Source organism: Odocoileus virginianus, chromosome X (assembly GCF_023699985.2).
Source record: "Odocoileus virginianus isolate 20LAN1187 ecotype Illinois chromosome X, Ovbor_1.2, whole genome shotgun sequence".
NCBI classification, from domain to species: domain Eukaryota; kingdom Metazoa; phylum Chordata; class Mammalia; order Artiodactyla; family Cervidae; genus Odocoileus; species Odocoileus virginianus.
The window spans coordinates 18,636,871-18,654,843 of record NC_069708.1 but is presented as its reverse complement, the minus strand read 5'-3'; the positions used below and the strand labels follow the sequence as shown (position 1 = coordinate 18,654,843).

General features: G+C 33.8%; 1 protein-coding gene across 1 annotated transcript in view; it reads right to left on the bottom strand.

The window, feature by feature from the left end:
• Nucleotides 1-9,456: 9,456 nt before the first annotated feature.
• Nucleotides 9,457-17,973, bottom strand: part of LOC110139862 (zinc finger X-linked protein ZXDB-like) — a 94,120-nt gene continuing 85,603 nt past the window's right edge. Inside the window, exon 3 of the mRNA XM_070461940.1 lies at nt 9,457-10,617. The gene's annotated coding sequence lies outside the window, so the exon portion shown is untranslated. The remainder of the gene's footprint in view (nt 10,618-17,973) is intronic.

The window sequence follows — 17,973 nt, the reverse complement described above, 5'->3', positions numbered from 1 at the left end:
ATGCAATAAAAAGAAACAAAAGATATACAAATGGGAAAGAAAGAAGTAAAATTTTCTGTTCACAGATAACATAATTTTATATGTAAAATATTTTGAATATAAAAAAGCTATTGAAACTAATAAATGAATATAACAGAGTAGGAAGGCACTAAATCAACATGCAAAAATCAGTTTTGCTTCTATACAATAAAATAAACAGTCTTAAAAGGAAATTTAGAAATCACTTCCTCTTCCAATAACATATTTGGGAACAATCTTAAAAGGAAATAATAGGCTTGTACAATAAATATTACAATACATTGCTGAAATAAAGAATACCTAAATAAATTAAAAGACATTTTCTGTTCTTATAGTGGAAGAAATATTATTAATATAATAATAATATATATGTATGTGTATGTATATATATATATATTAGTACCACCCAAGGAAACCTATTGCTTTGATGCAATCCTTATCAAAATTCCAGTGGTGATGTTTACACAAATGAAAAGTACCATTATAATATCTATATGGAATCTCAAAGAATAGAAAACAGGCAAAATATTCTTGCAAAAGAAAAAAGTTGAAACTTTTATATTTAATGATTTCAAGATCTATTGGAAAACGTCTTTCATCAAAGCAACGTGGTATTGGCATAAACATAGATATATAGAACATAGAATGAAATACAGAGCCCAGGGATATAAAACTTTATATATATAGGCAAAAATATTTTGACAATGACATCAAGATAATACAGTGGGTAAAAACAGTCTTGTCAGTAGATACTGTTGGAAAAATAAGATGTCCACATACAAAAGAATGGAGATAGATTCTTACACCATGCAAAAAAATTAACTCACAAGGGATCAAAACCTAAATGCAATGGTACAGCTATAAAAACCTTAGTCAAAAACATAAGCAAAAAAATTCAACAGAAGATTTCAAAATGTTTTCTTTAATATAATACCCTACACACAGGCAACAAAAGAGAAAACAAATAATGTGGGCAAGCTGGAGACAAGATGGTGGAGTAGAAGGACATGAGCTAATCTATTCTGATGAAAACACAAAATCACAACTAACTGTTGATCAACCATTGACAAAAAATTACAAAAAAAAAAAAACTGGAGCCTATCAAAAATGATATCCTACATACAAAGACAAAGAAGAAAGCACAAGGAGATTGTGAAAGTGAAAGTCACTCAGTCGTGTCTGATTCTTTACGATCCCATGAACTATACAGTCTGTGGATTCTCCAGTCCAGAATACTGGAGTGGGTAGCCATTCCCTTCTCCAGGGGATCTTCCCAACCAAGGGATCGAACCCAGTTCTCCCACATTGCAGGCAGATTCTTTACCAGGTGAGCCACCAGGGAAGCCCAAGGAGATAGTAGAAGGGGTGAAATCACAATAAAATCAAATCCCATATCCACTGGGTGAGTAACCCACAAACTGGAAAATAATTATGCCACAGAAGTTCTCCTGCAGTAGTGAAGGTTGTGAGCTCAGTGCTAGGCTCCCCAAGCTGGAGATCTGAAAACAGGTGGAGGACCACCCAGAGAATCTGGCTTTGAAAGCCAGTGGGATTTGATCACAGAAATTCCACAGGACTATGGGAAACAGAAAATCCACTCTTGGAGGGTTGCACACAAGACTGCATGTGCCCCAGGACTCAGGGGGAAAAGCAGATAGAACCTGGGCCAGACCTTCCTGCTAGTATTGGAGGGTCTCCTTCAGAGGCCAGGAGCAGATGTGGCTCACTGTGAAGACAGAGACAGTGGCTGTGGTGGTTCTGGGGAATATTTATTGGCAAGAGATCTCCCAAAGGCTGTCATTTTCTCACCAAGATAAGGCCCCTCCCAACAGGCTGTAGGCTACAGTGCTGGGATGCCTCAGTTCAAACAATCAACAGATGAGGTAGCATAGCTCCATCCATTAGCAGACAGACTGCTTAAAATCTTCTTGAGCACACAGCTTCCCAGTGAAAGCAACTGTTCACACATCTCTGCCACCAGAGGAACAAAACTCAGCTTCATCCACCAGGGTGCAGACAGCAGAAGCAAGAACTACAAGCCTGCAGCCTTCTGAAAGGAAACTGCAATCACAGAAAGTCAGACAAAATGAGTTGGCAAAGGAATATGTCCCAGATGAAAGATCAAGATAAAACCTCAGAAGTATAACTAAGTGAAGCAGAGATAGGAAATCTGAATGAAAATAATTCAGAGTAATGAAAGTAAAGATGATTCAAGAACTCAGAAAAAGAATGGAGGCACAAATTGAGAAGATACAAGAAATAATTAACAAAGACCTAGCAAACTAAAGAAAAAAAAAGATGAACAATACAATAACTAAAATGAAAAATGCACTAGAAAAACTCAAAAGGAGAATAACTGAGGCAGAAAAATTAATGAACTGAAAGACAGAATGGTGGGAATCACAGATACAGAACTGAATAAAGAAAAAAGAATGAAGTGAGAACAATCTCAGAGACTGATAGGACAACAATAAATGCAACAACATCACATTATAGAGCTCCCAGAAGGAGCAGAGAGAGAGAAAGGGAAGGAGAATATATTTGAAGAGATAATACCTGAAAACTTCCCTAACGTGAGAAAGGAAACAGTCACCCAATTTGAGGAAGTACAGAATCCCATAGAAGGTAAACCCAAAGAAGAACATGGCAAGACACATATTAAACAAATTATCAAAAATTAACTACAAAGAAAAGTATTAAAAGCAAAAGGGAAAATCAAGAAATAACTTACAAGGGAACTCTCATAAGGTTATCATCTTATTTCTCAGCAGAAACTCTGCAGGCCAGAAATGATAGCCATGATATATTTAAAGTGAGGAAAGGCAAGAACCTACACCCAAGAATAATCTACCCAGCAAGGCTCTCATTAAGATTGGACAGAGAAATCAAAAGCTTTACAGACAAGCAAAAGCTAAGAAAATTCCTCACCACCAGAACAGCTTTGCAACAAATACCTAATGAAAATTTCTAGGTGGAAAAGAAAATTACAAATGTAAAAGCTCTCTAGTAATGGCAAATATACAGTAAGTATAGCAAATCATTCACACACAAATATGAGATGAAAACCATAAAGAATGAGAAGAGGAGAATACAAACGAAGAATATTTAAATGGATTTGAAATTAAGAGACCAGTAACTTGAAAAAACTTATTTGTATATAGATTGCTATATCAAAACTTCATAGTAACCACAAACCAAAAGTCTACAATGTATATGCACAAAAAAGTAAAAGCAATCCAAGCACAACACTAAAGTTAGTCATCAAATCACAAGAGAAGGTAACAAAAGAGAAAGGGATAAAAAGAACCTATGAAAATGAATCCAAAACAACAAAATAGCATTAAGAACATACATGTTGATAATTACCTTAAACATTAATGGATTAAATACTCCACTGAAGACATAGACTGTCTGAATATATACAAAAATAAGACTCATATATATACTGTCTAAAAGAGAGCAACTTCAGATATATGGACACACACAGATGGAAAGTGAGTGGATGGAAAAAGTATTCCATGCAAATGGAAACGCAAAGAAAGCTGGAATAGCAATACTCATATCAGTAGAAATAAACTTTGAAACAAAGACTGTTGCATGAAACAAAGGACACTATATAGTGATCCAGGCATCAATCCAAGAAGAAGATATAAAAATTATAAATATATATGCAGCCTATATAGGAGTGCCTCAATGTATAAGGGAAATATTAAAAGTCATAAAGGGAGAAATTGACAGTAATAAAATAACAGTGAAGAAATTTGATACTCTAATTTCATCAATGGATATATCATCCAGACAGAATATTAATAACAAAACACAGGCCTTAAATGACACACTGGACTATGTGGATTTAACTGATAAGTATGGATTATTCCATCCAACAGCAGAAAAATACACATTCTTTTCAAGTGCACATGGAACATTCTGAAGGATTGATCACATGCTGGGCCAAAAAGAGAGTCTTGATACATTTAATAAAACTGAAATATTATCAAGTATCTTTTATGACAATAAAGCTATGATATTAAAAATCAACTGCATGAATAAAACTAAAAAACACAAACATATGGAGGCTAAATAATATGCTACTTAACAACCAATGGATAATAGGAGAAATTAAAGAGGAAACCTCAAAATACCTAGAAACAAATGAAAATGAAAGCACAAGAATTCAAAATCTATGAGACATAGCAAAAATATTTCTTAAGAGTAAGGATTGTAGCAATACAATCTTACCTAAGGAAAAAACATTTTAAAAAATCACAAATAAACAGTCTAACCTTACACTCAAAACAGGTACTAAAAAGGGAAAAAAAGCAAAACCCAAAGTCAGCAGAAGGAAAGAAATTATAAAGATAAGAGCAAAAATAAATGCCATAGAGACCAAGAAAAATCAATGAAACCAAAAGCTGATTCTGAAAGTATAAACAAAATTGATAAACTTTTAGTGAGACTCATCAATTAATAAAATTAAGAAAGAAAAAGAATGTTACAATGGACACCACAGAAATAAAATGGATCATAAGAGACTACTACAAGCAACTATATGTAATAAAATGAATGACTAAGTAATAAATGGACTAAGGTAAAATACCCCAAGATAAGCGAGGATGAAATAGAAATATAAATAGACTAATCACAATTATTAAAATTGAAACTGATTTTGAAACACCAAACAAAGTCTAGAACCATTTGGCTTCACAAGAGAATTCTATCAAATATTCAAAGAAGAGTTAATAGTTATCCATCTGAAACTATTTCTAAAGATTGCAGAGGAAGAAGTACTCATAAACTCATTCTATTGAGTCTCCATCACCCCGATACCAAGACCAAAAATAGATGCCTCCAAAAAGGGAAACTATAGACCAGTATCACTTATGACATAGACACATCAATCCACAACAAAATACAAGCAATCTGAATCCAACAATACATTAAAAGGATCATACACCATGATCAAGTGGGATTTATCCCAAGGATATAGGTATTTTTCAAAAACTACAAATCAATCTGTGTGACACACTACATCAGCAAATTGAAGGAAAAAATATATATTCATATTAATAGATGAAGGAAAAACTTTTGACAAAATTCAACACCCATTTATGATAAAAAACACTCCCAAAAGTGGGCATAGAAAGAACATATCTCAACATAATAAGGGCCATATGTGACAAACTTATAGCTAACAGAATACTCAGTGTTGAAAAGCATTTCCTCTAAGATCAGGAACAAGATTAAGATATCCATTCTTGCCAATTTTATTCATTGTAGTTTTGGAAGTCCTAGCAAAAGGCAATCAGAGAAGAAAAAGAAATAAAAAGAATCCACGTTGGAAAAAAAGAGTAAAACTGTCACTGTTTGTAGATGATACGTTCCCACACATAGAAAAGCCTAAAGATGGTATCATCAATAAATTTGGTGAGATTGAAGGATTCAAAATTAATACAGAGAAATCTGTTGCATTAATACATACTAAAAATGAAATATCTGAAAGAGAAATTTAAAAAACATTCCCATTTACCATCAAATCAAGAAGAATAAAATACCTATGAATAAACCTGAGGAGACAAAAGACCTGTACTCTAAAAAAGGCACTGATAAGCTAAACCAAAAGGCACTGATGAAATAGATCAAAGATTAAACAAATAGATGGAAAGATACACCATGTTCTTGGATATAAGAAATTAATATTGTCAAAGTAACTATAGTCCTCATGGAATCTACAGATTCAGTGCAATTCCTATCAAATTACCAGCGGCATTTTTCACAGAACTAGAACAAAAATCTTAAAATTTGTAAGAAAACACAAAAGACCCAGAATAGCCAAAACAATCCTGAGAAAGAAGAAAGAAGCTGGAGGTATCAGTCACCCTATCTTCAAACTATACTACAAAGCTACAGCCATCAAAACCATATGATACTGACACTAAAAAAGAAACACAGGTCAATGGAACAGGATGGAAAGCCCAGAAATAAACCCATGCACCTATGGTTAATTAATCTATGACAAATGAGGCAAGCATATACATTATTGAAAAGACAATGTCTTCAATAAATGGTACCAGGAAAACTGGACAGCTATATGTAAAAATAAAACTATGACATTCTTTAACATGACACACAAAAATAAGCTTAAAATGGAATAAAGACTTATATGTAAAACTAAACACTATAAAACTCTTAGAGGACAACATTGGCAGATCACACTTTAGCATACATTGTAGAAATGTTTTTGATCTATGTCTCAGAATAATGATTATGGAAATAAATAAATGGGACTTAATTAAACTTAAAAGCATTTTTACAGTAAAGGAAACCATAAAAAAAAAATGAAAAGACAACCAACAGAGTGATAGAAAATAATTTCAAAGATGCAACCTAAGGGATTAGTCTCCAAAGTTTTCAAACAGCTCATGCATCTCAATATAAAAAAAAAAAAAACACTCCAATCAAAAAATGAGCTAAAGACATATACATTTCTCCAAAGACATATATATGGCCAAGAGGTATATGAAATGACGCTCAACATCACTAATTACTGGAGAAATCCAAATCAAAACTGCAGTGAATTATCACCTCACACTGGTCAGAACGGCCATCATCAAAAAATTTACAAACAATGAATTATGGAGATGATGTGTAGAAAAGGGACACTTTCTACACTATTTGTTGACATATAAATTGGTACAGCCACTATGGAGAATATGGAGATTCCTCAAAAAACTAAAAATTGAGAGCTACCATATGATCCAGCAATCCCATTTCTTGGCATATAGCTGGAGAAAATTATAACTTAAAAATATATATACACCCCAATGTTCATCTTAGCACTATTTACAGTAGCCAGAACATGGAGGGAATCTAAATGTCCATCAACAGAGAACTGTATAAAGAAGATGTGGTGCATATATACAAAGGGATGTTAAGTGGGTCATAAAAAATAAAGCAATGTCATTGCAGCAACATGGATAGACATAAAGATTGTAATACTGGGTGAAGTAAGTCAGAGAAAGACAAATGCCATGTTATCACTTATATGTGGAATCTTAAAAAGGCTACAGATGAACTTATCTACAAAACAGAAATAGAGTATCAGATGCAGGAAATCTACTTATGGGTACCAGGGTGTAAGAGGGGAGGGAAAAAATTGGAGATTAACATTAAGATATACACACTACTATATATAAAATAGATTACTAGTAACAACCTACTGTACAGCATAGGGAACTCTATTCAATAGTCAGTAATAAGCTATATTTGACTACACAAAAGTATTTGTGTAGATCACAGCAAACTGTGGACAATTTTTAAAGAGATGGGAATACCAGACCACCTTACCTGTCTCTGGAGAAATCTGTATTTGGATTAAAAAGCAACAGTTAGAAACGACCATGGGAACAACTTAGGAACCGAACAACAATAACAATGAACAATGAATGAGGAAAGAATCTAAAAAAAAAAAGTTGACAAATATATATGTGTAACAGAAACTAACACAACAATGTCAATAAACTATATAGCAACAAAAATTTTAAAATTGAAGTTGTCACTAGAAATAAGACCTTTCATAATTATAAAGGTAGGTAGGTTTAGTCACTAAGAAGTGTCAAACTCTTGCGACCCTATGGACTGTAGCCCTCCAGGTTCCTCTGTCCATGGGATTTCCCAGGAAGAATACTGGAGTGGGTTGCCATTTCCTTCTCCAGGGGAATCTTCCCAACTCAGGTATTGGGCACAGGTCTTCTGCATTGCAAGCAGACTCTTTACTGACTAAGCCACCAGAGAATAATTATAAAACATAAATGCAAATTAAAAGAGATTTTTAGAGTAGGTCAAGCCACTACACAACTGTAGTTGTCTACAAGAAACCTACCTACTTTAAATACGAAGGCACATATAGATAAAAGGTAAATGGATTAAGAAAGCTTGCCATATCAAAAAAATGTGGGACTTTGTAGTACAAAGTCCTCTCCTTTATCTCCCTCTACTGGTAGAACTCACACTCTGCCCTGATTTCTGTCCTTGACATTAGCTATGTGACATTTGCCAATCCACATATGGACTATAGCCCTCCAGGCTCTCTGTCCATGGGGATTCTGCAGGCAAGAATACTGGAGTGGGTTGCCATGCCCTCCTCCAAGGGATCTTCCTGATCCAGGGATCAAACCTGGGTCTCCCGCATTACAGGTGGGTTCTTTACCGTCTGAGCCACAAGGGAAGCCCAATCCACATTGTAAATGTTAGTAAAGCTTACATTCTTTCCTAATTGTAGATAAATGTACAAATAAAACACCAGTATCTCCCCCCAAAAAAGAATATAGGAGGAGCTAGATTAATTTTAGAGCAGACTTCAAAGGAAGGACAGTTATAGCAGATTTAAAAGGGACATTTCATATAGAAAAATATTCAATTCTCAAAGAGAACATAATTTTTAATATGTGTATACCTAACAACACAGCATCAAACTACATGAAGCAAAAACTGATAGCAGGAATACACAAATCCGCTATTACAGTTGACGACTTTAACACCTTTCCACAGAAATGTAAAGGCCCAGGAGGCAGAAAATCAAGAAAGACATGGTTGAACTCAACAGCATTTATCAACTGGCAATAATGGACATCTTTTGAATACTTCTTTAAAAAACAGAATACACACATTGTTCTCAAGCTCACACAGAAAATTCATCAATATAGAACACATTCTCATCTATAAAAGATCTTAATAAATTTAAAAAATAGAAATCATACAATATCTGCTCTCAGTCTACCAGAGAGCAGACATAACAAGGGAGCTAAACTAGAAACAAATAACATCAAGCTAGGTGGAAAATTCCAGAGTATGTGGAGATTAAGAAACACACTTCAAAAAAAAAAAAAAAAACACACACTTCAGAAAAATGAATCAAAGAGGAAATTTCAAAGAAATCTAATCATATTGTGAACCACATGAAAACAAAAACACAACTTATCAAAATTTGTGGTATGCAGTGAAAGCAGTGCCTACAGGGAAATTTAGAGCATTGAAGACATGTATGAGAAAGGAAGGAAGATCTAAGCCAATAACTTAAGTTTCTACCTTGTATGACTAGGAAAAGAAGGATTAATTAAGTCAAAGTAAACATAAGAAAAATAATAATTAGAGTAGAAATCATTGAAATTAAAAGCAAGTAATCAATAGATATAATAATAGTAATAAAAAGCTTGGATTTTAAAAAGGTCAATAAAATCAATAAGTATCTGGTCAGGTCAACTAAGAAAAGAAGCTAGAACACAAATTATTAGTGTTAGAAATGAAAGAGGGCATAAATACAAAAGGTATGAGAATTATAAGATTACAAAGTATGAAAAATTTATGTTCACAAATACAATAACTTAGATGAAAGCAGATCAATACTTTAAACTATATAATTTACTAAAATTCACAGAGGAATAATCAATCTGAATAGGCTTATATTTATTAAAAATGAAATAAATAACCAATACATTTTGAATATAGAAGGCACCTGTTCCAGACAGATTCACTGGTAAATTCTACCAAACATGTAAGAAAAACATTATACTAAGTCTCTTAAATTTCTTTCAGAGTATAGAAGTTGAGGAAATACATTTTTTACTCATTCTATGAAGATGGCATTATATTAACTCCAAAATCAGACAAAGATATTACAAACAAGAAAACTAAAACCTGATATTTTTAATGAACATGAAATCCTCAACAAAATATTAGTCAGCCATATCCAAAAGAGTCTAAAAAGAATTACACACCGAGACTGAATGATATTTGTCCCTGGTGTGCAAAGCTGGTTCAACATTCTATATAAAATCAATTAATGCAATCTATCATATCAACAGACTGAAGAACAATCATATGATCATATCAATGTTATTCAGTCGCTAAATCCTGTCCGACTCTATGCAACTCCACCGACTGCAGCATGCCAGGTTAATTTGGTGACACCATTCAACTAGCTCATTCTCTGTTGCCCCCTTCTCTTCCTGCCCTCAATCTTTCCCAGCATCAGGGTCTTTTCCAATGAGGCAGCTCTTTGCATCATGTGCCCAAAGTGTTGGAGCTTCAACATCAGTCCTTCTAATGAATATTCGGTGTTGATTTCCTTTAGAGTTCACTGGTTTGATCTCCTGCAGTCCAAGGGATTCTCAAGCATCTCCAGCACCACAGCTCAAAAGCGCCAATTCTTCAGCCCTCGGCCTTCTTTATGGTCCAACACTCACATCCATACATAACTACTGGAAATATCATAGCTTTGACTCTATGGACTTTTGTCAGCAAAGTGATGTCTCTGCTTTTTAATATGTTGTCTAGGTTTGTCACAGCTTCTCTTCCAAGCAGCAAGCCTCTTTTAATTTCTAACTGCAGTAATTATCCACAGTGATTTTGTAGCCCAAGAAAATAAAACCTGCCACAGTTTCCATTTTTTCCCATCTTTTTGCCATGAAGTGTTGGGACCAGATGCCATGATCTTAGTTTTTTGAATGCTGAGTTTTATGAAAGCTTTTTTATTCTTCTCTTTCACCTTCATCAAGAGGCTCTTTAGTCCCTCTTCACTTTCTGTCATTAGGGTGGTATCACCTGCATCAATAGAAGAAGAAAAAACATTTTAGCAAATTCCATACCCATTTATGATAAAACTCTAAGATCTTTCACAGATTGATAAAGACTACAAAAACTGTACAAATAACATTACACTTAATGGTGAGAAACTGGGAGCTTTCCCACTAAGATCACATACAAGGCAAGGATGTCCCCTTACTATTTTTTTAATACTATACTGTATAACCTTAGTAATGAAATAAGGGAAGAAAAGGAAATAAACATTATACATATTGGAAAGCAAGACAAAAATTGTGTTCACTGAAGATAAGTTCATCTATAAGAATATACAAAAGAGACAGGAAATAATAAGTGGTTACAGAAAGCTTGCAGGATATAAGGTTATTATACAAAATTAAAGTGCTTTCCTATATATCAATAATAAACAAGCAGAATTTGAAACTAACATAAAATACCATTTATATTAATACATATGAAAATGAAATACTGAAGTATAAATCTAACAAAATATATACAAGATCTGTATGAGAAAAACTACAAAATTCTGACAAAGAAAATTTTAAAAGAACCAAACAAATGAAGAGATATTCCATGTTCATGGATAGGAAGACAATATTACCAGTATGTTATTTCCTTTCAACTCGCCTTACATATGCAGTCTATCCCTAATCCAAATCTCAGCAAATTACTTAATGAATTTTGATAAGCTGAATCTAAAGTTATACAGAAAGGTAAAAGACACATAATAGCCAACACCACATTAAAGGAAAAGTTAGAGGGCTGACATTCATGATTTCAAGGAAGTCATGACTTAAAGCAAAATACATATGACAATATGGTATTGGGGAAAAATAGACAAAAAAACCTGAGGAACAAAGTAGAAAGCCCAGAAATAGACACCATACTTATGGTCAACTTATTTTCGACAAAGGAGCAGAGGTGATATAAAGGAGAAAAAATAATTATAACAGCACTGGAACAACTAGATATACACATGCAAACAAGAAAGAAAGAAAGAATCTAGAAACAGACATTATGATTTCAAAAAATTAAAATAAATTGTAAACAAGTGTGAAATACAAGTTATAAAATTCTTAGAAGATAGTATGACCCACAACCACCTGTAAAAGAATGAAACTAGAACACTTTCTAACACCATACACAAAAATAAACTCAAAATGGATTAAAGATCTAAATGTAAGACCAGAAACTATAAAACTCCTAGAGGAGAACATAGGCAAAACACTCTCCGACATAAATCACAGCAGGATCCTTTATGACCCACATCCCAGAATTTTAGAAACAAAAGCAAAAATAAACAAATGGGACCTAATGAAACTTAAAAGCTTTTGCACAACAAAGGATACTATAAGTAAGGTGAAAAGACAGTCCTCAGATTGGGAGAAAATAATAGCAAATGAAGCAACAGACAAAGGATTAATCTCAAAAATATACAAGCAACTCCTCCAGCTCAACTCCAGAAAAATAAATGACCCAATCAAAAAATGGGCCAAAGAACTAAACAGACATTTCTCCAAGGAAGACATACGGATGGCAAAAAAACACATGAAAAGATGCTCAACATCACTCATTATCAGAGAAATGCAAATCAAAACCACAATGAGGTACCATTATACGCCAGTCAGGATGGCTGCTATCCAAAAGTCTACAAGCAATAAATGCTGGAGAGGGTGGGGAGAAAAGGGAACCCTCTTACACTGTTGGTGGGAATGCAAATTAGTACAGCCACTATGGAAAACAGTGTGGAGATTTCTTAAAAAGCTGGAAATAGATCTGCCATATGACCCAGCAATACCACTTCTAGGCATACACACTGAGGAAACCAGATCCGAAAGAGACACATGCACCCCAATGTTCATCGCAGCACTGTTTATAATAGCCAGGTCATGGAAGCAACCTAGATGCCCATCAGCAGACGAATGGATGAGGAAGCTGTGGTACATATACACAATGGAATATTACTCAGCCATCAAAAAGAATTCATTTGAATCAGTTCTAATGAGATGGGTGAAACTGGAACCCATTATACAGAGCAAAGTAAGCCAGAAAGATAAAGACCATTACAGTATACTAACACATATATATGGAATTTAGAAAGATGGTAACGATAACCTTATATGCAAAAAAAGAAAAAGAGACTCAGATGTATAGAACAGACTTGTGGACTCTGTGGGAGAAGGCGAGGGCGGGATGTTTCAAGAGAACAGCATCGAAACATGTATATCTAGGGTGACACAGATCACCAGCCCAGGTTGGATGCATGAGGCAAGTGCTCAGGCCTGGTGCACTGGGAAGACCCAGAGGGATGGGGTGGAGAGGGAGGTGGGAGGGGGGACCGGGATGGGGAATACATGTAAATCCATGGCTAATTCATTTCAATGTATGACAAGAACCACTGCAATGTTGTAAAGTAATTAGCCGCCAACAAATAAAAATAAATGGAAGAAAAAAAAAAAAAAGATAGTATGACCCAAAGGTATGGGATGGGGAGGGAGGTGGGAGGGGGCTTCAGGATGGGGAACACATGTAAATCCATGGCTGATTCATATCAGTGTATGCAAAAATCACTACAACATCGTAAAGTAATTAGCCTCCAACTAATATAAATAAATGGGAAAAAATTTAAAAAAGAAGATAGTATGAGAAAACCTAAGTGATCATGTACTGATGCCCTTTTGGATACTATATCAAACATGATAGATAAAATAATTGACAAACTGGACCTTGTTAAAATTAAAATCCTCTGCTCTACAAGTGACACTATCCAGGATACTAGAGAATAAGACACAAATTAAGTAAGAACATTAGCAAAAGACACATTTTATAAAAGACAGTTATCCAAAATACACAAAGAATACTTAAAACCAAACAATAAGAAAACAAACGCCTTGATTAAAAATAGACCAATAATGTTAACAGCTGACTAAGGATGATATACAGAGAGCATATAAGCATACAAAAAGATGCTACACATTGTATGTCACCAGGAAAATGGAAATTAAAAAAAAATATGATGCCACTACACACTTTTTAGATTGACTAAAATCTGGAACAACGGCAACACCAAATATTGTCAAGTATAAGTATAATGATATAGTCACTTTGGATGATATAATTTGTATAATGATATAGTCATACTTGGCCATTTATTACAAAATTAAAAATTATTTTACTATGTGATCTATTAATCACATTCCTTGGTATTCACTCAAAGGAGTTTAAAACATGTCCATATTAACACTGGAACATAACATTTATAACAGCTTTATTTCTAATTGCCAAAACTTGGAAGCAATCAAGATCTCCTTTAGTAGGTGAATGGATGAGTAAACTGTGGTATATCTTAACAGTAGAAAATTGGTCAGCAATAAAAATAAATAAGCTTTTAAGTTATTAAAGTTATGGAAGAACTTTAAATATGGATGATTAAGAGAAATAAGCCAATCTGAGAAGATTACATACTATATGATTCTACCTATATAACATTTTGGAAAAGATAAAACTATGGAGGCAGTATAAATAGCAGTGTTTTCCAGAATAAATAGATGGAGAATAGAATACTTTTAAGGCAGTGACAATACTCTATTTGTCCAAACCAAGCGAACCCTTAGGGAAACTATGGGCAATTGGTGATTATAATGTGTCAGCTGTTATTTGTAGGTTTAACTTTGGTAAAAAAACAAAAATGTACCATTTCAGTGTGTATTGTGATAATGGGGATACCTCTGTATGTGTAGTTGTAGGTGGGATATCTCTATACTTACTTCTCAATTTCATTATAAGCTCTCTAAAAACTACTCTAAAAATAAAATCTTCTTAAAAAGCAAGGATGCCTATATTAATATTAATTAAGCAGGCTTCAGAGCAAAGGACAGTAATGGGAACAAAGGGAAGCTTTACATAGTGATAAAATGAGCAGTCAACCATGAAGACAAAGTTGTGTTAAATGTATATGTACCAAACAGCAGAGCTTTATATTACAGCATGTAAAGACTGATGGAACTTATGGAAAGAAACAATTCCAAAAGTATCGTCAGTGACCTCAAAACCCCTCTCTCAACAATTGTTAGATCCAATATTAAGATAATCAGCAAGATATGATTAACACACAAAAATGTCATATTTTTGTTTACATATGTGGAAATTAAAACTAGATTAAAGTTGAAAATATATCATAAAATATACCAAAAATAAAATATTAGGTATGATTTTAACAATTTATGTATAGAATATATAAGCTGAGAACTACAAAATACCCATGAAATAAAATAAAGAACATATAAATAAATAGAGATACATACTGTGGTCAAGGTCATTATAATAAAGTTAATATTTTCCAAGTTGGTCTATATATTTAAGTTTCTACCAAAATTCCAGTCAAAATTATTGTAGATATAGAAAAGTTTGTTCTAAAGTATATACAGACTTTTGGATAGCAGCCATCCTGACTGGCGTATAATGGTACCTCATTGTGGTTTTGATTTGCATTTCTCTGATAATGAGTGATGTTTAGCATCTTTTCATGTGTTTGTTAGCCATCTGTATGTCTTCCTTGGAGAAATGTCTGTTGAGTTCTTTGGCCCATTTTTTGATTGGGTCACTTATTTTTCTGGAGTTGAGCTGGAGGAGTTGCTTGTATATTTTTGAGATTAATCCTTTGTCTGTTGCTTTGTTTGCTATTATTTTCTCCCAATCTGAGGGCTGTCTTTTCACCTTGCTTATAGTTTCCTTTGTTGTGCAAAAGCTTTTAAGTTTCATTAGGTCTCATTTGTTTATTTTTGCTTTTATTTCTAAAATTACTCAGCCATTAAAAAGAATTCATTTGAATCAGTTCTAATGAGATGGATGAAACTGGAGCCCATTATACAGAGCGAAGTAAGCCAGAAAGATAAAGACCATTACAGTATACTAACACATATATATGGACTTTAGAAAGATGGTAACGATAACTCTATATGCAAAACAGAAAAAGAGACTCAGATGTATAGAACAGACTTGTGGACTCTGGGAGAAGGCGAGGGTGGGATGTCTCAAGAGAACAGCATTGAAACATGTATATTATCTAGGGTGAAACAGATAACCAGCCCAGGTTGGGTGCATGAGACAAGTGCTCGGGCATGGTGCACTGGGAAGACCCAGAGGGATCGGGTGGAGAGGGAGGTGGGAGGGGGGACTGGGATGGGGAATACATGTAAATCCATGGCTAATTCATTTCAATGTATAACAAAAACTACAGTAATGATGTAAAGTAATTAGCCTCCAACTAATAAAAATAAATGGAAAAAAAATAAATGCAACATATGTAAAACAATTTTGAAAAAACAAAGTGTAAGGAACCATTCTTATAAATGATAGGATTATTCTATAGCTGCAGCAATTAAGACACTGGGGGTACTAAGGATGAATAAACACAAGGGTGAATGAAACACACCAACCAAAAGATGAGACATGCCGACCTGATTTTGCAAAGGTGCAAAAAAGCAACTTGTTATGGACATTTTTTTCCTCAACTTAAGGTGTTACAGGTAAATAGCCACAGGCAAGAAAATGAACAAAAACTTTGCCTTATTCAAAATGTAACAATCAAGTGGATCATAGAATTATGTATGAATGCAAAAATATAAAATATTTTTAAGTAAGGTAAAATCTTACTTAGAACAAAGTTACTAACATAGTTACTAAGTTAGTAGTAACAAAGTTACTAACTAAATTTTGTGAAAATTTCTTACATAAGACTCCAAACACACAATTCTTAAAAGGAAAAACTGAAAAAGTGGACCTCAAAATAAAAAATTTTGTTCTGTGAAAGACCCAGTTATGAGGATGAAAAGAGAAGTTACAAATCGGGAGAATTTTGTAAACCATATATCTAACAAAGGACTAGTATACAGAGTACATAAAAATCTCTCCAAATGCAAAAGTTAAAAACTCATAGAAATAGTAAACAATTAGCAAAATATAAAAAGACACAAGAAAGAGGAGTAATATTGAAAATGGTGGTGTAGGGGTATCTAAAACTCCATCTGCTCATTAAGGCATTAAAAAATAAATATGCCAGAAATATCAATCAGAATAAAATTTTTAGAGTCCTAGAATATGCTCAAAGCTTTGCAAAAATGCTTACCAGTGATAGAAACTGCTAAATTTCAGTAAGAGTGTTGTGGCACTTTAACTTACTCACCTACCATCCCTCACTCACCAGCTCGGAGGTGACTGTGGTGAGAGTAGTTTCCATTCATTTGTGTGACTTGCCAGAGGGGTTAATACATACCTCTTTATCAATGAATTGTTATCTCTTAATAATTCCAACTTTGAAAGTACCTAGTTGCCTTTTAAGAGGCGAATAGTTTAAACAAACTGCAGTGTGTGTATATATATGTACCACGTAATCATGAAAATGCAAGGAAACAAGATTTTGGTGAATGCAGCAACTTAGATGAATATCCATGGAATTATGTTGAGGAAAAAAATTCAATTCAAAAAATTAATATTCACTGTGATTACATTTACAAAACATCACAAAAATTATAAATTAATAAAAATTACAAACAGGTTAGTAATGCCAGTGGAGGAAAGGGGGTTGTGGAGGAAACAAGGAAGTGATGTGACTACAAAATAAAAAAGCAACAAACAGGAAGGTTCTTTGTGATGAGGGAGATGCTGTGTATCTAGACTGTATTAATGTCAAAATTCTGATTGTGATACAGCACCCCAGTTTTGAAAGGTATTACCACTGGAGAAACTGGGTGAAGGGTGAATTGGGACTCTTATCATTTCTTACACCTGCATGTGAAACTGTAATTATATAAAAAAATTATGAAGTTTAATTTAAAAATGCTATATAGTATATAAGCACATTTAGATAACATTTTTTAAATTTATTTATTTTAATTGGAGTGTAATTACTTTACAATACTGTAGTGGGTTTTGCCATACATTGACATGAATCAGCCTTGGGTGTACATGTGTACCACTTTCTAAAACCTCCTCCTACCTACCTCCCCATCCCATCCCTCAGGATTGTCCCAGTCCACCAGCTTTGAGTGCCCTGTTTCATGCATCAAACTTGGATTGGTGATCTATTTCACATATACATGTTTCAATGCTATTCTCTCAAATCATGCCTCCCTCACCTTCTCCCATAGAGTCCAAAAGTCCATTCTTTGCATCTGTGTTTCTTTTGCTTCCTGGCATATAGGGTCATCGTTACCATCTTTCTAAATTCCATATATATGCATTAATATGCTGTGTTGGTGTTTTTCTTTCTGACTTACTTCATTCTGCATAATAGGCTCCAATTTCATCCATCTCATTAGAACTGATTCAGATGCATTCTTTTTAATAGCTGAGTAA